Source organism: Delphinus delphis, chromosome 11 (genome assembly GCF_949987515.2).
Source record: "Delphinus delphis chromosome 11, mDelDel1.2, whole genome shotgun sequence".
Taxonomy (NCBI): domain Eukaryota; kingdom Metazoa; phylum Chordata; class Mammalia; order Artiodactyla; family Delphinidae; genus Delphinus; species Delphinus delphis.
Window position 1 is genome coordinate 33,217,466 of NC_082693.1, and position 21,575 is coordinate 33,239,040.

Sequence of the window (21,575 nt, forward strand, 5' to 3'; positions counted from 1 at the left end):
GTGCCTAGGAACAACAATTCAACAATGTTGAATTAACTTATGACCCTAAACATTCTTTCCTCTGAAATATATTTTAACACTTTAATTGAATTGACCATGGCTTCATTGATAAAAGGCACTTCCTATCTTTAAGCTAATTTTATTTCCATTAAAATGGCCTTTGCAACACAGGTAATTTGAAACAGCAAGCACACCTATAATACAGCAGCTTTACAAAGTGTTGTTTTGTATAGAATGTGTGATTATGAAAATCAAGGCTATTCTGAAACACTGCAAATAATAGAAAAACAAAGAACCAGTAAGTGCAAGCACCTGAATTTTAGTCATGTAATCCTTTTTAAATTAATTTTTTCCTACTAACCCAATAGTAGATTAAAGTTTTCCTGAAATAAAAACCAAAGTTAAATTATTGAGTAAATATTATTGTAATAATTACTGTTTAAATTTTTCACGTTTACCTTAAAATTCTTCTTTATTAGTTATGATCCTTTTTAGAAGAAATGTTTGTTTGGAAGACAGTAAGGCACAGTGGTTAAGGACATGGGTTCTAGAATCATCAAGACTTGGTCCATATGGCAGCTCTGCCACTCACTAGCTGTGCCACCTCCCTGGGCCTCCATTTCCTATTCTCTAAAGCAGGGACAATAATGGCACCTACATCAACAGCACCAATAAAAATGATCATTCATATAAAGCACTATGCCTTCTACACAGTAAGTGCTCAACAGATGTTAAATGTCACTATTACGAATGGACCAAAGACCATCATAATGGGCAAGGAGGGGATGAATGCCTTTTCCCAAGAAATCCGTGTGTTTTCCTGCCTAGAGGGTAGTGAGAGGTTCCGTGGTTGAGAAACAGAGAGTGCAAGTGCAAAATCGTGGCCAGAGAGGTCTGGAGGGTGGGCTGGGACCACTTTGCAAGGGCCTTGCATGAGAACTCCGGTGAAGGGTGATCCATTGGCATGTTGTAGCAGGGCCAGGCCATGATCAGATTGCTCTTCAGAACAGGGACCATGGCTGCAGTGTGGAAAATGGTTCAGAGGAATGCAGAAAGAAGCCTAGGCAGAAAGACTAGTTGGGAAGCTGTTAAATAATCACGGTGCCTTAAGTGTGGCAATGAAAATGAGAGGAAGGCTTAGATTTGAGGGCGAGTTCCCAGGAGGACACAATAGTCTATGGTGCTTGAATGTTACAGGGGCCATTGTGAAATGGCCTTGTCAAGGACAGTGTGTCCAATATCAAACTGTGGACCGGCATTATCTCTACACATTCGGATGATCAAGCAGTTAAGAAAGGAGAAGTGAGGAAGTCAGATTGGGTCACTGGGAAAGGGTAGAATTTAAGGGTGTGTTTTCCTAAAGGAAAACTGCCTCCTTCTCTCTTCCTTCCAACCCAAGATGCAACTCAAGATTCACTTAGCAGGCAACAAGCACTACTGGAGGCCCCATCTCATGACCAGGACACCTTGTCATGAGAAGACTTTACTGGGAGCCCATGAAGACATGGCATGCAGAGGGCACTTAATAAACGCGTGTCCGTGAATTTGATAAGCAGGAAGTGAATAAAACAGTGGACTGGGTCTCAAAATTACTTGAATCTACTGAACTCCTGTGTTTTGAGTTTTTTCATTTATAAAATGGAGATGAGGGCTTCCCTGGTGGTGCAGTGGTTAAGAGTCCACCTGCCAATGCAGGGGACACGGGTTCGAGCCCTGGTCCGGGAAGATCCCAAATACTGCGGAGCAATTAAGCTCATGCGTCACAACTACTGAGCCTGCGCTCCTGAGCCCACGAGCCACAACTACTGAGCCCGCGTGCCACAACTGCTGAAATCCACATGCCTAGAGCCTGTGCTCCACAACAGGAGAAGCCACTGCAATGAGAAGCCCGTGACAAAGAGGGGCTCCTGCTCACCGCAACTAGATAAAGCCTGCGTGCAGCAATGAAGACCCAGTGCAACCAAAAATAAATAAATAAATAAATTTATAAAATGGAGATAAAAATGTTAGGAATTAGAGAAAGAAAATTCTTAAAATAAGCAAGACCTGATCAAGGAGTTTTGATGTTGGAAAGGAATAACTACCCAAGTTCTGTATCTAATGATAAGCAATCTACTAAAAATTTTATATATACTCTATACTCTTTAATGTCTATCTAAAGTTTTATTTTGTATCTTTTTGCCATAAAGCAATTAAACAAATAAAATGAAGTGCAAGCTTTCTCAAATTTACATGGGAAAGCTAAATCTGTATGGAAGTCTTACTGTGGAAAACATTATATTTAAGGAAAGTTTTGAGAAAAACTTCTTAAGTTTGAGAAAAACTGAATGTTTGCAAGAAGTCTTCATATTTATAAAAATAAGAACATAATACTTATGGCCTGGTTTTACAGTTGCCTTTAAACATTATTTCATAATAAAACATTATTTTTTTAAAGATTTTAAAGATCTTAGGTATTAGGAAAAAGTTAAATGTATTAAATTTAAATTGCCAGAAATTTTTATAGCTATCAATCAGGCAGAATTTGATGTAATTAGAAATGTTTGGAATATAACATGAGACTCCATTTGATATTCTCACAGCGGCTCAAAAAATACCCACTGACACACCTATTAGAATGGCCAAAATTCAGAACACTGACAACACAAAATGCTGGTGAAAATCTGGAGCAATAAGAACTCTCATTCATTGCTGGTAGGAATGCAAAATGGTACAGCCACTTTGGAAGACAATTTGGTGGTTTCTTACAAAACTAAACATACTCTTACCATACGATACAGCAATCACACTCCTTGGTATTTACCCAAAGGAGTTGAAAACTTATGTTTACAGAAATATGGATGTTTATAGCAGCTTTATTCATAATTGCCAAAACTTGAAAGCAACTAAGATGTCCTTCAATAGGTAAATGGGTAAATAAACTGTAGTACATTCAGATAATAGAATATTCAGCTCTAAAAGAAAGAAGGTATGAAGCCATGAAAAGACATGGTGGAAACTTAAATGCATATTCCTAGGTGAAAGAAACTAATCAGAAAAGGCTACATACTGTATGATTCCAACAATACGACATTCAGGGAAAGAAGACAGTAAAAAGATGAGTGGTTGCCAGAAGTTGGGGGAAGGTGGAGCACAGACGATCTTCAGGGCAGAGAAAATACTCTGTATACTACAATGATGAATACAGGTCGTCATATCCCATACAATATACAACACTATGAATGAACTGTATGTAATGTAAACTACGGGCTTTAGGTGATTATGATGCATCAGTGTAGGTTCATCAATTGTAACTAACGTACCACTGCGGTGAGGGATGCTGATCGCGGGGGAGGCCATGCACATGGCAGGGCAGGAGGTATGTGGGAAATCTCTGTACCTTCCTCTCAGTTTTGCTGTGAACCTAAAACTGTACTAAAAAAAATTTTCTTTTAATCTGTTGAGTGTGAAAAAATCAAGAAATAATCATCACATACCTAACATGTAGGTGTATGACGAGCATGTGAATGAGCTGTATTAGCTAATTTTTTAAGGATCGCACAGACCTCCAGCATCTTAGTTAGAAAGCAGTCCTTGTAGCCTCTCACATAAATCTTCATGTGAAAACCAAAAGATGGCTCTTTGCCTCTGAAGTACCACCACTAAGGGCAGCTTCCCTTGAAAGCAGCCCCTCTTCCTCTGTACTTTTTTTTTTTAAAGAATGGATGTGTCAGATTTAGACCTTCTGCTCTGTGGCACTACACACGGAAACACTTATAAAATTACACTAAAAAATGGCAGGTTCTTTTTTTAATTAGGAAAAATTTCTAGTCCTTCAAAACTAGATACTTTGCTTTGATTTTATTTGTAATCAAAATATTTCTCTGGAAGCATTTTCTGTAGGCTTAATTACTCAATTAAACATGTTCCTGTGTGACTTGTATGTCGCCACTGCATGATAATCCTGCAGATGGCAAAGATTTAATATGGAATTAAACTAAGCTATTAATTATATATACAAGTTAAAAGAAATCTAAATGAATGACCTCTAAAAAATGCTTCTCATACTTGTCTACTTACCTGGGAGATACAAGAGTCAAGCTAGAAACAGAGTAATGATGAAGTGCTTGTACTTTGCTACTTGTTTTTATGAAATAAATACTAGCCTTTTATTTAAAATGCCACCATAGGATAAAAATGTGATTCTTACAGAAGTCAGGTCATCTCAGATCTACTGCTACTATATCCGATCGAAAACAAAACTATCCCAAGCTAGTACGACATGGTGTACTTTCATGTACGTTGAACTGAGAGGCAGACAGCAAAGTCTGTAAAAGATGATTTTCACTGAAGACTCATGTTAAAGTGAATAAATGGAGAATCTTTTTTTTTGCAATCAGATGGCAAAGATGGGAAACATTCACTGCAAGTTAGGAATAAAAGAGTTATGTAAATATTTTTATCTTGGATGCTTATCTCCTCTGGAGGGAAGACAAAGCAACTAAATAATAATCCAAAATGTACAGATAGTAGAGTCTTACATAACATTATCTTCGGGGACTAAAAATTCTTTTTTGGTAGTTCTGAATACCATTCCGTTGAAAGTCAGTCTTCTCTTCTCCCCTCCCTCATAAGGGGAAAAATCCAGCTTGGAGTTTCTGTTCATGGAGGTAGGGTTTGGATCAAATTCATTAGATCCAAAGTTAGGAAAAAGGAAGAATTTGTCAAGTTGGATTAAATTATGGATTTTTATTTCTGCTTCTTCCATTGGTAGACAATGTAGTTCATTATTTTAAATGAAACACTGACAGAGAACCTGAAACTCTTTATTTTCTACTTTAGAAATGCCATGAATCATTCCCCCTAAATTATATTGAAGTCACTGTTTAATGACTTGCTAACTTCCCTAGTCAAACATAAGCTCTCTTTTTGAATCGGCATTTTCTTTACTACTCCCCTGGGGAAACGAAAGAGAGTTCAGTAACTCCTGAAGGTTCCTGACTTTTTCTCTAAGAGTCCCTGAGACGCTAGAGAAAAGTACAAAAGGCAAAAACCCTAAATAAGCAAGGAAGGTTTCACAGAGGATCTACTGGCCAAGTGACACAAAAAATTAAGTGCACTTTGTCCAGTTAATATTACAAGAAAAGCACAACCTTGTTCATCGAACATATGCCTTATCGCTAAACATCCTAAGGCTTTGTTTTTAATGTACGATAGTGTTAAAACAGTGGTACCTTTCCACCAATGATAGATCAAATACTTTGGATCTCTGATAAATGATCTTTTAGGCTCACAACCCCCTCCCCCTTCACATGATGTAGTTTTACAAAGATAAATCAGAAAGGTTTAAAAAACTATATACTGTTAACCTTTTCCATTTCATGATTGTCTACAAGCAACAACCGAGAAAGCGTATGCGTTTTAATTCGGGAGGAAGAATAATGCTGAGTCCAACTCTGAACCCCTTACAATTCACATAAAACATGAAAATTCGAGCCAACTTTACAGACAACTTAGAGCTAATTTTGATTTATTTGAATATAGTCGACGTGATATTTTTGATTCAATGTAAAATGAGCAACAGTTAATAATCAGAAGCATATCTTTATGAGGATGATAACATAATGAGAAACAAAAGCATTATTTTTTTCTTCATTTATTTATAACATATTTCTCATTTAAAAATTTCTGTTCTCGGGCTTCCCTATTAGCACAGGGTTAAGAATCCGCCTGCCAATGCGGGGGACGCAGGTTCGAGCCCTGGTCCGGGAAGATCCCACATGCCGCGGAGCAACTAAGCCCGTGCGCCACAACTACTGAGCCTGCGTTCTAGAGCCTTCGAGCCACAGCTACTGAAGCCCGCGTGGCTAGAGCCTGTGCTCCGCAACAAGAGAAGCCACCGCTCACCACAACTAGAGGAAGCCTGTGCGCAGCAATGAAGACCCAACGCAGCCAAAAAAAAAAAAGGAATTTCCATTCTCCCAGCATTTCTACTTCTAGCAGTAAATCCTAAAGAAGTAATCAGAGATGTGCAAAAAGATTTATGTACAGCGTGTTCCAAGAGTAATTTTTAATACTGAAAAATAAGAAGTACCTTGAAGATTCAACATTATGGGACTGATTAAGAATTAGTTAAATAATTATATTCAAGTGGTATAAAATTGTGCAGCTATAAAAATGATGCTATAGAACCAGTGCTGTCCAACAGAAATAGAGTGTGTGTGATATTTGTAACTTTAAATTTTCCAATAGGTGCATGAAAAAAAGTTTTTAAAAAGTGAAATTAATTTTATTACTATATCTTATTTAACCCAATATTTCAACAGGTAATCAAAATAAAAATTAATAATGAGGCATTTTCCCTTTTTATGTACTTCCTCTGGAATTTGATGTGCTTTTTTGTAGTCACAGCACATCCTAATTCTAACTAGCCACAATTCTAGTGCTCAACAGTCCATGCTGCTGTGGTGACAGTACTGAACAGTGCAGTCACAGACAATACTTAGATCTAGAAAGTAGTTAATAATGTATGAAAATTTCAAAACAGATTATATGAAATATCTATAGTATGTTTCTAATCATATGCTTTAAAAATTCATGAACAGGAGAAAAAAGCATAGGAGGGTATATGCCGAAATGCTCACGGTATTATTCTAGGAAGCAGGATTATAGTTATTTTCTTGTTTTCTTTTTTCTCTTCTGTATTTTCTAAATGTTTGAAAATAAACCTGTATTATTTTGAATTTAAGAAATGATTCTGTTAACAGGCTCCAGTCAGCACTGATTAGATTTATGATGACCTTAGACATTCAACTCTTTCTAAGAATTTGATCCCTGAAAAGTAACTGTATTTATTTTGTATTTCATACTAGTGAATACAAATTTCATTGTCCTCAGAGAATAATTCACCACTATGTACAAGATTTTGAGCATGAGCCCTAACATTTGCCCCTTGAATGCAGTGTGTGTATTTACAGTATAAGAACTGTGAGTAAATTATTTCATTGCCTGTTAAATAACCATTTCAAGTCTAGACAAAAATCATAAGTAGCCATTATTTATAAAGTTTCCATTCAAGGTACTCGGGAAATTGTATAATAAATAGGCAATGTGACCAACACCTCCTCGTACCCCAAATCACACACAAAAAAAGAGAGAGAAAATATATTAAATGGGCAAAGATGCTAAATACAGACAAAATCCACTTTGAAAAAGTGAGACTAAACTAAAATGACTGTTACAAGCTCGGCATCCACCTTCAAGCAGCAGAGAGCTTACTCTGCTGACCCTCTTCATCACTGTAGCCCACCCTCCCAAACCCCACACAAAAGGCTCTTAAGACAAACCAGCCTATATTTCCTCTTCAACCATCTCTTCTCAATATTCCCCATCACCGTCTAGCTCTCTGGCAGTCCTCATTTTATCCTCAGCAAAATTCCTGGGGCCCTTAAGGAGGTCCAGAAAACGTCTGACATTAACTAATTTTACTGATAAATATTTACTGAGTTCCTATTTACTGCATTAAAGTGGGGCTTATATCAGATAGGAGAAATATACAAAAACATAAAAATACAAAAATAATTTTAAATGGTGGTAAGGAAAATAACGGAAAAGAAGAGAGTGCTATGGAAGAAGATAATAGACTGGGGCTTGGGGCAGGAGCAGGGTGGTGGTCAGGAAAGCCCTCTCCAATGACAAAGGACAAACCCACTGTTGCTGAGGCCTGATGGATGAGAGGGAAAAAGCGGGAAGAAGTGCCTTGCTGAAGAGGTGCATGTCCCAGCCCCGGGTGGACGAGAGCAGGTAAATTCAGGAATCTAGGGTTGGCTGGGTTAGGGTTAGGGAGTGGAAGAAGGCTGGAGCCACTCCAGCCCGTGGGAGTCTAGCAGAGGGGCCAGTGTGTAAGCATGGTCATTGCTAGTATTAACAACGACAGCAGTAGATAAAATATAAGCACTTTTGAGAAGCTAGGCACATGCTAAGAGCTTTACACACAATCATGGGCTAATTCCTCACAGCAGCCCTTTGAGATGGGGATGATGAAGCACCTGTGAGGTTAGAACCTTGTCTGAGGTGACATGACTTGTAGAGGGCAGGGTAGGGGGTCTGCTGACACAGCATCCTCTTGGATGAACTGCCTCTCCTTCCAAGTTTTGCACCCTGATCCATTGTCACCAGAGTTATGGGCAAAGGTAGAGTGTTTTGAAAGAGGATACTGGAAAAAAACAAAGAAACTGAGATTTCTGTTCCTAGAAGGAGAAACTTATCTTATGGACACGAAAGACCAAATTCGCTCATGTCTGAACCACAGAGGAAGGACAAAGAAAAATATGTGTAGCATGCTATAGGAGATACCTGCAGGTTTTGTCTTCCTGACACATTATTTTCATTTTTTTCTAGTAAAAACTATTTTCTTTGGGCAGCTCTCCCTCCCCCACTCTCAGTCTACAGTGGTTTTGGTAGGGCAGACCCTACCCCTGGCTTGCTTTAGGGCTGAGCACATGACTCTTCACACCTAGGCAACTGGAACATTTCATTCCCTAGAGTTACTGGCTGCTTGAGGGGTGCCAGACTCCGCGCTGTGGTGCAGAAATATGTTGATGAACAAGACACAGTCCCTTTCCCCCTTGGAGTTCATAGCTACTCCAGAGGGAAAAGGAAGGAAGCACAGGTGAGCATACCTACATCATAATTTACCTACAAACTGAACACAGTGCAGTAAAAACAGCACCTGATTAAAAAGAAAGTCTTGGTTCTCTAGTCTAGACATAAACATCGTCCACTGAACTCTATAATGAAAGGCTCGAAAGTGCAGAGGCCAAAAGACAGGGAGACCTGGAAGATGAGAGACCAGCCCTGGTAGCAGCAGCAGCTATGGGCAGAAAGGCTTAGTTAGAACCAGAACTGCAGGAATCTAAGTGGACTCTGGTCTGTTTCCAGAAATAAAGCTGCTAAAGAAAGAAATCAATCTAGGAACTGAGAAGAGAATGTCAGGGGGGACACCACAAAGAGCCATGGTGAAAAATGCCTCCAGCTGCTACAAAAGGACATGAACCCTGCAAGACTTTTCTGGCCTTTACCACCATAGCTCTCAGTAGCTCATCTCTCCTCCTGACCAATTACTGTATTTCCCTGAGCAGTTCTATATCTGGCTCCCTCCTCAGTGAGGCGGGACATGAACTGCTCTGCCAAACGCAGGATCCAGGTCCCCAGAACTTACCAAGAGCACCTGGCTTCTGGGTTCCTACATTCCTGTGTGTCCAGCCTTCAGACGGGGCCTCTTCCCAACTCGCTGTGCAGATGTGTAGGTTTTTCACCCTACTTGCTATGAAGACTCATTAAGTTTCATGCCCAAATCACAGATTTAATTCATATTTAGTGGAGGTGAATGCTCTTCAATTAACTGTTTGGAAAAATTACATGTAGCCCACCTAGAGTTATATTCGTTCTTCTCCATTCTACAAGATCTCAACATAAAGATCCCATTTGGGTGTTGCTAAATTAAAACGCCTCACTCAACACAAATACGCTTCCTGAATTATCTGTTTTGTGTTAACTGGGACCTGAGGGGAGACTATTCTTGAATAAATGCACCAAGGAACAAAAACCAAAACCCAGTAATAATGGACCAAGTCAAACGGACTTAAATACCAACTCTAATGATTTGAGCAGTCATTTAACCATCACATTGATTCACTTATGCAACAAATTTACAGTGAGTGTTTACTGCGTATCAGACAGTGATCTAGGCTTTGGGGATAAGGCGGGAACAAGACATTTTCTGAATATTTTGTATGTACTGAGTACCAAACTATGCCCTCCTCCTTCATGGAGATAAATCCATCTTTCCTTCCTACTTTATTGACTCTTCCCAGGATATACTCTTAAAAATAGCATGTCCATGTCAAGGCTCAGTTGTTCAAAGAAGCGTTCTTTCAACAAAAGCAGTCTTGTAACAGTAATACAAAAAAACAAAAAACAAACAAACAAAAACAAAAAACCCAAAACAAACACAAAAAACCTTTAAGATCATCTAATTCAACCCATCATCTACAGATGACAAACCTGAGGCAAAGTAAGTTAAGGGTACTTCCCCCAGGTGGTCCATATCATTAGTGCTGAAACAAGTATTAAATCTCTTGGTTTTTCATCCAGTGCTTTCTTCTCCTGCACCGTCCAGTACGGTAGCCACTAGCCCCATGCGGCTCTTTAAGTTTAAATTTAGAATTAAAAATTCAGTTCCTCAGCTGCACTACCTCCGTTTCAAGTGCTCAACAGCCACAAAAGCTGGTGGCTCTTGTATTGGGCAGCGAACAAAAGAGACTGTTTCCATCATTGCAGAAAGTTCACTGGACAGTGCTGTGGGGTCTAAAACACACTGCTTGCCTTATTCCAGCTCAGCACTTCTCAAACTTTAATAGGCAGAGTACCCAGTCTGTGGGGATCATGTACGAATGCTGATGCTGATACAGTATAGGTCGGGATGGGGCCTGACATTATACAGTCCTCATAAGCTTCCGTCCGCAGAACTGTGCTGGGTCTGAGGACCACACTTGGCAGTATGGAGTGTCAAGGTTCTGGTTCAATACTGCAGTTAATACTGCAAGAGTTAGTGTCCTAACAGTTTAATGTGTATGATGTTTTTGTCTGCCCCATGAGATTTTAAGCTGCTTAAGATAGAGCACCACATCTTATACTTCCCATCCTTCATCATGACTGCACAGCGTAGGGGCAGACCAGGAGTAAGTTTTCCTATCTATAAATGCATTATATTTGGTGCAAGTTACTGCAATGCTACACATAAACACACACACATAAACAGTTTCTTTCTTTCTTTTTTTTTTTTGCCACACTGCACAGCTTGTGCGATCTTAGTTCCCTGACCAGGGACTGAACCCAGGCCCTCAACAGTGAGAGCACGGAGTCCTAGCCACTGGGCTGCCAGGAAATTCCCTGTTTTTCTTTTCAAAAGACACCAGGTCTTTGATCTAACCATTCACTGCCTTTGATTTCCCAAAAGTGAGACACTGGTAGCTGTACTATGTCAACTTCAAGAAAACACATAGGAATTAATTGTATTTAATGGTTTTAAAATGAACTGTGAATTTTACTAAAGCATACATATTTAAAATAATTTTTAAATAGTTGAGAAAAAATATATAAGGTATATTTGATAGCTGAATGGATGCTAAATAGTCTCCTGAAAGTACAATTGAATATCCAACTTCTCTCTAAAATTAGAAAATGATTAAAATATTTACAAAAATAATACAATAAGAAATTTTATCTGTGTCTTTAAATTACTGTGGCCTTATTTCCTAGCCTGGAAACACAGGGCACCCTTTCTTAATGGGACAGCTGACAGCTGTCTTGGTATGAGCAGGCACTTCTATAATTCTTATCATAGTTTTCCATCAGCAATTTCCATTTTCCTAGAAATTTCAGTGATTACTATATGTAGTCAGTTATTAATTAAGAACTTTGCATTAGGTTTAAGAGTTCAATCACTTTTGTATCTAAAAGTCACATATCTATGCATTAAGCTTTTAAAGAAATGAGTCCTTTGTGCCTTTCTAAATGTATTCCTTATAAAGCAACAAGAAAAAAAAGTTTTATTAATGCACAAGACTGAAAGAAATGTTAAGTATGCTAGAGTTCTGGTTTTGATTTTGGACTTCAGAGAAAGTAAAAGAAGCAGTGGAACAGAAGAGCCCTTTAATTACAATCCAATGTCCTAGAGAAGACTATCTGATATCTCTTCCAGTTGGCATTCGAGCCGGTGTAAGAAAATCAACTGCGATGAGTACAACACAAAATCATCCCACCTCGTCAAGATAATCAGGGATTACACTGTGAGTATGTCATGAACCTCCCTAGTTTTGTTTAAGACCTTCTTGGACACATTAAAAGATGGAAATGTTTCAAGAGTTAAATCAATAAATTTATTTATGCTACACAACCTAAGCCAATAAAAGTTTGTGCTAAGATTCCTCAAACTCCCACTTCATTTTGGGGAGGGTAACTAAATGAGCATTTTTTCCCCTAGGAGGAGAGTAGACTGCTCTCTGGCAGGAAGGTGGCAGCAGTATGATGGTTGAGAGTTTGAGTCTGGAGTTACTGGCTGCATACAAATTCTCCACTCAGCCTCTTCATCATGTCAGCCTTAGGAAAATTAGCTATCTCTTTAAGACTCAGTTTCTTCATCTGTGAAATGGGAATGAGAACAGGATTGCTGGGAGCATTTAATGCAGTACTGATCATATGGCACTTGACACAGTAAATAAGCATGTAACACACAGTAAGCTTTAAATGAACCTTAATTATTTTTACTAGATCTGAAAGGGATATATCATAGCTCAGTGGCCATGAAATATTTTCCTTCACTTTCATCAAGCTCCTTTAAGACCTCTTACTTTGTGTTTGCATCTAGAAATCTTCCCTTAAAATATTAAAAAAAAACATCTATTTATGAGAGAAATAAAAGATGTATTTGGGGATTTGTTTTTTCAAAACAAGTATGTTATCTGCTCACCTGGAAATGCTCTATAGCCCCTATTCAGAGAGAAAATGATTCAAAGACATTGAAGTACAATCTCAATAAATATAGTATCAATACCCAGATTGAGTCAGTAACATTAGATACACTCCTCTAGAAGAAAACTTTCAGTCATGGGGTTGCTGAAGTGAGGTCCAAGTAGCTGAGAACGAAGTAGAAGTAGACAAATACATAATTTATATTGCACTGGGGGAAAATTTGACTTAGTTCACACAGAGGACTGTTTTTGTCCTTCAGTATCTAGTTTGGTTGTTGCCTACACAAGAATCATGTCAACTCCTCTCTTTCCTTACTGAGCGCAGAACTGACAGAGAAAGAACAAGAACCGTTCTCCTCATCAGGGACAGGAGACAGTGGTCCCAGGAACAATCGCTCGGGCTGGCCAAGCTCCCATCATCAGCCAAAGAAAGGGCTTGTGTGTCAGCACAGTCAGGTGAGAAGGGGTCTGATGCGCACACTCCCTGCATCAGGGTGACCTGTCTCTGAAGGGAGGGCGGTGGACACATTCCCATTGAAGATGTTTATGACAGTGCTAGTCAGTAACAGAATCCAGGCCCCCTCCAGTCATATAAATTCTCCACTCAGCCTCATCATGTCAGCCTTAGGAAAATTAGCTATCTCTTTAAGACTCAGTTTCTTCATCTGTGAAATGGGAATGAGAACAGGATTGCTGGGAGCATTTAATGCAATACTGATCATATGGCACTTGACACAGTAAATAAGCTTGTAGCACACAGGTGCGGGGCAGGGGGGCGGCCCAGGCGCGGGGCGGGGGGGGCGGCCTGGAGCAAGGAAGAGAAACAGGCTTGACACTGCACGTGTGCATAGCACTGTCCCATCGACAAGGTCATAACAGAACTCACTTGACCATGGTCCTCATGAGGTTGGTACAGTTATTTTATCTCGTCAAGAAATGAAGGTCTGAGGGGAAGATGGCATGCCCAAGAAAACCAGCAACGTGGCAGAGGTAGGAACTCCATCCACGTCATTCTGTGGGCAGAGGGCGAGAAAAGGGCTGTGGGGAGGGAAGCACTGAGAACTCGCCTGTGGCAGCACTAGATTTCACCAAGATGTGGTTCTTGTGGCCTTTGGTTTTATTTTCTCCACTGTCAAAGCAAGTAAGGTTCTAAAACTAGGGTTTTTATATAATTTTTCATAATATCATCAAATATTTAATCTCTATTCAAAATTTTCAGTTTGTTTTTCAATTTCTTTTTTTTTTTTGGCTGCGCCACTTGGCTTGCGGGATCTTAGTTCCCAGACCAGGGGTTGAACCTGGGCCCTCAGCAGTACCAGTGCAGAGACCTAACCACTGGACCACCAGGGAATTCCCTAAAATGTTTTAATAGCAGCTTTTTCCTCACCTAACCAGGATCCGAACAAAGTGGTACACTGCATTTGGTCACTAGGTCTCTTTAGACCTTTTAGACTAGAATAGTGTCCCCATCATTTCTTTATTTTTTTTATTTTTTTGTTTTTTTTGTTTTTGTTTTTGTTTTTTGTTTTTTTTGCGGTACGCGGGCCTCTCACTGTTGTGGCCTCTCCCGTTGCGGAGCACAGGCTCTGGACGCGCAGGCTCAGCGGCCATGGCTCACGGGCCCATCCGCTCCGCGGCATGTGGGATCTTCCCGGACCAGGGAACGAACCCGTGTCCCCTGCATCGGCAGGCAGACTCTCAACCACTGCGCCACCAGGGAAGCCCTCCCATCATTTCTTTAAATCACACTGGCTTTACGAAGCATCACAACTGTTGTCTTCTAGAAGGGCCACATTCTGGATTTGGTTGTTTCCTTATATCGTCTTTTAACATATTCTGCTAGCCCCTCTATATCCTGTAACCTGGGTCAGGTTTGACTGGATTCTTGGAAAGAAGATTTCACTGGTGGTGGTATGTTTCACATTGTTTCACATCTCACCTTGCTTCCTATTGTTCTACATCAAGAAACATATAAGATCGCCCCACTGTTACGGAATTTCAGAGTGATCACTCCGTTTAGTTGGTGAGCACCATATTTCTCCATTTTAAAAGTGGGTTTTGTTTTACTTTGTTTTTGTCAATCGTTAGTATACGTAATTTTTTTGGTACTATGTAGATAGGCTATTCCTCAACAATTTCTCAATTTTTGTAGCTATTTTTTATGTTATGTTTGTAAATGTATCATGTTTTACCAATTAAAATCCTTCTGCAACATTCATTATTTGGGTTGGGAATCTGGTGAGCCAAATCTGCCCTACTTCCACCTCCCAGTGTTACCTTCATGGACCCAACTGCAGGTTCAGGCCTTTTCCTCCACCTGCCAAGTAAAGATGGTGGGCCTTACCTTTTGCAGGACAGGGGAGTTCCATCGGGATATGGACAGAATTCAATCTCTACCCAAAACTCTAAGAACAATGCTAACCATCTGGTAAAATTAGTTATGCTTTTGAAAATGTCTATTTTTATCAAAGATTTATATACACACACACACATACACTTTTTAAAAGCAAAACAATGCTAAAAGGCTCACAACAGAAACAGTAGTCATTTGGCCACCCTTGACCAACAGAGTCAACCACTTTTAACTCTTGTAGTTATTTCTTCCACTACTTACCTCCATATTTCTAAATAATATGTAGAACTATTATACTTAATTTAAAAATTTTAGTCATTATCTCTGACTTCCTCTTACAGTAGATGAGGATTAGCTGCTTTTCCTAGTACTGGCTTTGGAGGAGAAGTGAACGTGAACTCCTAAGGTGACCACACTGAATTTTTTTTTTTTTTTTTTTTTTTTGTGGTACGCGGGCCTCTCACTGTTGTGGCCTCTCCCGTTGTGGAGCACAGCCTCCAGACGCGCAGGCTCAGCGGCCATGGCTCATGGGCCCAGCCGCTCCGCGGCATGTGGGATCCTCCCGGACCCGGGCACGAACCCGTGTCCCCTGCATCGGCAGGTGGACTCTCAACCACTGCGCCTCCAGGGAAGCCCGACCACACTGAATTTTGACAACCACTAGCACATGGTTAGTGGGCCTTAAAAATACTGTTGAATGTCATTGGATGAATGATATAGATATCCAAATGCATAAAGCCAGGATGCATTCTGCAGTTTCTCATAGCAAGTATGCATTGAGCAGAATGTAGGAGAAATACCTCATCTTCCCAAATCACATACATTAAGTCGGTTATTTGTATTTTGTTTTAGTATGTTCTTAGAAAACATTAAAATTCAACACATTAAAATATTTTTAAAAGAGGAATGTCATGAAACTAATTAAAAGGACTCAGGAAAAACATCTCTGCAGCCCAAAGATTTTTTTTCAAGTAAATTCTTAATTGGCAGTAGAGAAAGAAATCTCTAGTTTCTTACTTTAGATGTGAGAAAGTAGTCTTTTCTAAACAATGATGAGCAAACATGCTTGAAAATATATGGGAGACCTTCCCTGGAGTCACACAGGCTCAGAATTCAGCCCTTTGCCTCACAGAATTTCAAAGTTTGACGCTAAGCCAAAATAAAAGTATAAGTTATGAATACTCTGAAAAGACTCCCACCTCATTAATATGTCTCAAAACACATTGCTTAAGGGTAAAGTTAATTAAATCACAGTCCACATACATTTGAAATGGACGGATAATCAATCACAGACAAAATTATGTTATACAAAGACAAAATAGGTGTAGTGGACACTAACAAAAGTTAAATGAAAACAGATTCATACAATGGAAGGAATTTTTCACCTGACTTGCTGCTGCCTCTTTGTATTATCCAGCTTTCGGGACTATCTGAGGCAAATTGATGAAAGAATTAAATATTCTTCTTTACTTGGAAACCTTTAAAGTGGCAAATCTTCCATTTAGTACTTGAGAATTTCTCAAGCTGACTTCAACCAGCATCAGATTTTCTAACAAGGCACGAAAACTCTTAAATTTACTGGCTGAATTACGTAGCTTTGTGCATTTTCCAAGAACTCACTCTCCATGTTTTGTTGTGTGTCTTTGGGCCTTTCACTTTCATTGCATTTCAACTATTTTGCAAGAAGAGAAAAGAAAGAAACCGAAACCAGCCATTTTGATTACTTGTTAACAGTTCTGACAAAAGAGACCCTGAGTTTTGTTTTTTGTTTTTGTTTTCTGTAATTAGCTGCAGGCTCCAAGTATGCACGTACTATTACTAACAGGAGCAATCTGGAGCAGATGTGAAATTATTTTCTGTAGCTGGAATAATTTCTATCCCCTGTAATATTATTTCCCTTATATGTCTAGCTTTGATAACATTGAATCTCAGAATGGGGAGGCTCTTAGAATGAGGTACTTTCAAACCTCCACCTGAGGCATCTTCCTAGCAAGGGCTGATAATAGGAAGTGGTGCACCGTGGTCAAAAGAGCAAGGGGTTGGGAGCCAGATAGTTTTAACCACTTCTAACAGAGGCTAACAACAGATACCCAGGAAGTACTTGGGCAGTTATGTAATGTAATAGACACACAAGAGTCAGTAGCACAATACAATAGACAAAACCCCAGGATGTAGAGTTTTGTAGACACCTGTGTGTTTCAGGATAGGTTACTTCTCTTCTCTGAGGCCCAGCTTCCCCGCTGCCAAATGGAGAAAATACTACACCTAATTCACAATGTTATTTTTAAAAACCAAATGGGACAAAATGTGTGAGGGTCAGAAAGTATGAGCTACCATTATTAGAACAATTCAGATTAAAAACCGGGAACTGGATAAACCTACTTTCAAGGTTCTCAGATGAACAGTATTATGTACCTAATGAAGGCAGCGATTTTTATAACTGACAATTTTAATTTATGAGAGAAGAAAATCAAGGTTAAAGTTCACAGTATAGATAGTAGAAAACATATCTTCTATCTTTAAATCTCCCTAATATATGAACAGAAAAATATGTATTCGTGCTTTCTAAGCATAAGCGTAATACAGGCGACAAAAAGGACAATCCTGGGTCCTCCCCCAAGGACAGTCCATCTAGGAGTACACAGCAGTCACGCACACCGGAATAACGAACTACACAAGACCGTATAAGCTAAGTGGTGAATAAAGGGTCCGGAATAATAAGTTCCAAGGAGCAAGGGCTGGCTCCCTTTCAGGAGGTGTGGTCAAAGGGGGAGGGCTTCCCTGGTGGCGCAGTAGTTGAGAGTCCGCCTGCCGATGCGGGGGACACGGGTTCGTGCCCCGGTCCGGGAAGATCCCACATGCCACGGAGCGACTGGGCCTGTGAGCCATGGCCGCTGAGCCAGCGCGTCCGGAGCCTGTGCTCCATAACGGGAGAGGCCACAGCAGTGAGAGGCCCGCGTACTGCAAAAAAAAAAAAAAAAAAAAAGAGTAGGGGGAATTTGAGCTGGGCCCTAAAGGTCAGTTTTCCGGAGAGGAGGTGGGGAAGAGGAAGGTCATTATTTCAGATGGAAAGAATGTGCTGGCCTGTCCAACCCCCATCTACAATTTAAACTAATGATAAAGCTGCAGTCCAGAGTCTCAGAAGGTTCCCTGATTTGGCGTAAGAAGGGAGAGAACTTGTAACTTTCTAGATAAGGTCGCCTCCCTCCACAGGAAGCTAGAATAAAGGTATGAGGGGTAACATTAAGGAACAATTGGCACCCATCCCAGCGTTCCTCATCTGCCCTGTGGCATCGAGGGGTCTTGCTGAAGCTGGTCAGAGGTAAGAACATACATCCAACAAGCTACAGCAGAATCCACACCAAATGGGGGTTTGTGAGAATACAAAATAAAGTGTAAGAAACACAAGAGGGAACGGGTTGAAATACCTGTTGTTGTTAAGCTTATCTTGACATAGTTGCATGGGTCATATGCAGAGTTCTCAGAGTGGGGCTTCCACTGACTCAAAGTCTCCTTTATGCCCTGGGATGGTGTAATGCCCCCATCTTCCACCCTACTGCTACTGACCATCTCCACTTGGGTGACTCTAGGCACCCTTTCCTTTCTCCTTCCACAGTCTATCTCATAGGATACGCATGCCTCCTCCCAACAGTGGCCTAATCCAGAAACCTGAAAGTCCCCATGGACTTCTGTCTCTTCCTTAGATTCTTTAATGGATGGGTCACTATCTCCCCAGTCTGGTCTCACCTCCTATAATCTATATATTCTCCAGACTGCTGCCACAAAGAGTATCACTTGCAGGATAAAAATCTCAACTCCTTTTTAGCAAGGCAGAAAAGGGCATCATTATCTGGCCCCAGCCGACCCGTCTGACCTGAGCTTCCAACACTCTTTCCTTGAAATTTGCACCCTGGCAACATCTAATTACCTGAGAGGTCCCGGAACCCACCCTGCTTTGGGGCCTCCCCGTGTTGCAAACACTCTCCCCTCCCACTGTGCTGACAACTTGGAACATTTCTATTCAACCTTCTAGCCTTAGCTCAAGTCCTTTCTCTGCACTGATTCTTTCCTGACACCTGCCCATGTGCTGAGATGCTCCTGTCCATGTATAGCCTAGAACTGTGACAATTTACAATGTCTGTCTTTGCACCTGCTTTGTAAGCTCCTTGAAATCAGGAACAAAAACCTTTTTCCTTCCAGCTCTAGCATCCTGCACACAGTGCCCACCCAAACAAAACTTTGTTGAGCAAATGACTAATTTTAAAATGAAAAAGAGAGGAATCGATATTATTTGGTTAAAATCAACAAGTCTGAAGAAATCCACTGCAAACATTATAGTCTATTTAATTGGAGGTGGGGTGGACTTGCATGGGGATATTCTCCAACAGTTTATCTTTTCTTTGAAACTGTCAAGCCAATGAAATAGACTCACGCATGTTGTACAACAGGGCAAGGAAGCAAAGGAGCATTTGTTTAAAAGAAATGACCTCTATGGTACTACCTGAATTTACAGGGTTTTGGAACTCTTTTCCACCCTGCTGATACTCAAATTTAACTAGAATATTTTCAACCTCTTCTCTACTACCAAAACAACAGAAATACCACAAAAATTTGGAAGCAGCCAGACAACAGAGACCTAGCACTAACTTAGCTTTGAGAACTCTCAAAATTACATTCAAAGGCCCCCTATAAAATGGGCGATGTTATGAAATTGTCTTTGCATCCCTCGAGGAAAAGGGTGACACACAGACTCATGCTGGAAATCGTAGGACTGAACTCTAAAATCCTCAAGTTTTGAGTATTTGGTTAATTGCAATCATTTACTTTCCTTGGGAATTAATAGAAACCATCTGCTTAATGATAAAGCTGAGCTCTGCAATTATTTGAGGAAACATGTGCTGTAGTCAGCGTCTTACTGAGGGAGCCTGCTAGACATACGTATTTTTGTTTTATAATTAAAGCCAATCACATTCATTAATTTAAAAATGCTGGGTTTTTAAAATTTATCAGCACCACCCTTGTTAATATGCACCTATGCAACCTTTAATTTTAAACTTATGGTAGGTTAAGTAGCTGTAATTGTACAGATGGCTGTGATCACACATCAGAATGTTGAGGTGATCATGAGAAAAAAATAAAGATGAGAAATAAATGTCCACTCTGAACCACATACCCGCCTCTGGGTCTCATGCCTGTGTTCGGAGGGATGTTTCCCTCTCCTAGCAAACAGGAAAATGGCTGAGTGCTCCAAACAAAATTCCTTTGAACTGGCCATCTCTCAAAGCTCCTGCTAAATCTAACTGCAGTTCTGCTAGCAGATGTGAAGAAAAACAGGCAGCTTTTGTTACACGGCAGCCTAGAAAACGGGAAGAGCCAACGTCTCCTCTGAATGGCTGTAAATATTGATCCACCTGTAAAGAATAAGGGTGCCATCTCTGAATGGTGGCAAATAAATAAAGCAGGAGGAGAATAGAGGAAAGAGAAACACACACGTTGGGCCAAGAGCTCCAAGCCAGTTTCTTCTGTGTGTGTGTGGCCCAAGGGAGGAGGAGATGTTTATTTGGACATCTTCCCTTCCGAAAAGAAGCCAGCTGACTGTCTGCTTTTGTATGCGTCCACTGTTAGAGCCCAGTTAACTTCATAGGCAAAGACTGTCCAGTTTTTAACCAATGTAACGAAGGATTTTGAATTTTTAAAACCAGTTGGTAAGAAACAGCTAATCCTCACCACTCCAGCCCACCAAAAAAACCCACTTTGGCTCTACAATGTTTAACTAGTTATTACTATGGTCCTTAACCTACAGAACAGCAGAGGGGTTAAGAAGATGGGTTTTGCAAAGTATGACAGACACTGATTAAAATCTCCATTAGCCATTCACTACCTGTATACATTTAAGAAAGTTACTTAATGTCCTAACACCTTATTTTCTATTTCTGTAAAATGGAGAAAACAATAGTATCTACCATAGAGGGCTGTGAAAATCAAAAAAGATAATGGGGCTTCCCTGGTGGCACAGTGGTTGAGAGTCCGCCTGCCGATGCAGGGGACACGGGTTCGTGCCCCGCTCCGGGAGGATCCCACATGCCGCGGAGCGGCTGGGCCCGTGAGCCATGGCTGCTGAGCCTGCGCGTCCGGAGCCTGTGCTCCGCAACGGGAGAGGCCACAACAGTGAGAGGCCCGCGAACCGCAAAAAAAAAAAAAGATAATGTATGAAAAGTGCTTAGTCCAGGGCCTGGAGCAGAGAAAGTGCCCACAAATATGAGTTATCTTTGTCATTTTTATTCTTATTATCATTATGGCCAGTCTTACGGTAGAAACTAGCAGGAAAATCTTAGGAATCATCACGATTCCTGAGGGATCACCCCTGCCAGGGGCATCATTGCCAGAAAGGAGGCATCCTCTCTCTTCTTTTGAAAAGGAATCCAGGGAGGAAGTTGAAAGAGTTGGGCTGAGATAGCTGTGAGCAGTACCACAAGCGGCCGTTCTATCAGAAATGTACATAAAGACCCTGTTTTAAAGCTGAGTAAACACAACAAATCTTTTGGCAAAGAGGGAAGAGGTGTTTTAGGATATGAATATTTGTATGCCACCCTCAGTTTCTTTTTTTAAAAAGTTTCAAACAAATATGTCCATTGTATATGTTATCAAAAGGCATATGGGTTCTAGAGGCAGGGGGACCAGGGTGCCTCTCCCGTGCTGCCATTTACCCT

At 40.4% G+C, this 21,575-nt stretch overlaps 1 protein-coding gene and 1 non-coding gene across 4 annotated transcripts in view; both read right to left on the reverse strand.

Annotated features, from left to right (window-relative positions):
- The window catches only part of PRICKLE1 (prickle planar cell polarity protein 1), a 108,651-nt gene that overhangs the window by 57,167 nt on the left and 29,909 nt on the right, over positions 1-21,575 (reverse strand). The window lies entirely within an intron of this gene.
- TRNAT-GGU (transfer RNA threonine (anticodon GGU)) lies at positions 13,790-13,862 on the reverse strand. The gene has a single exon. It is a non-coding gene; the product is annotated as a tRNA-Thr (tRNA).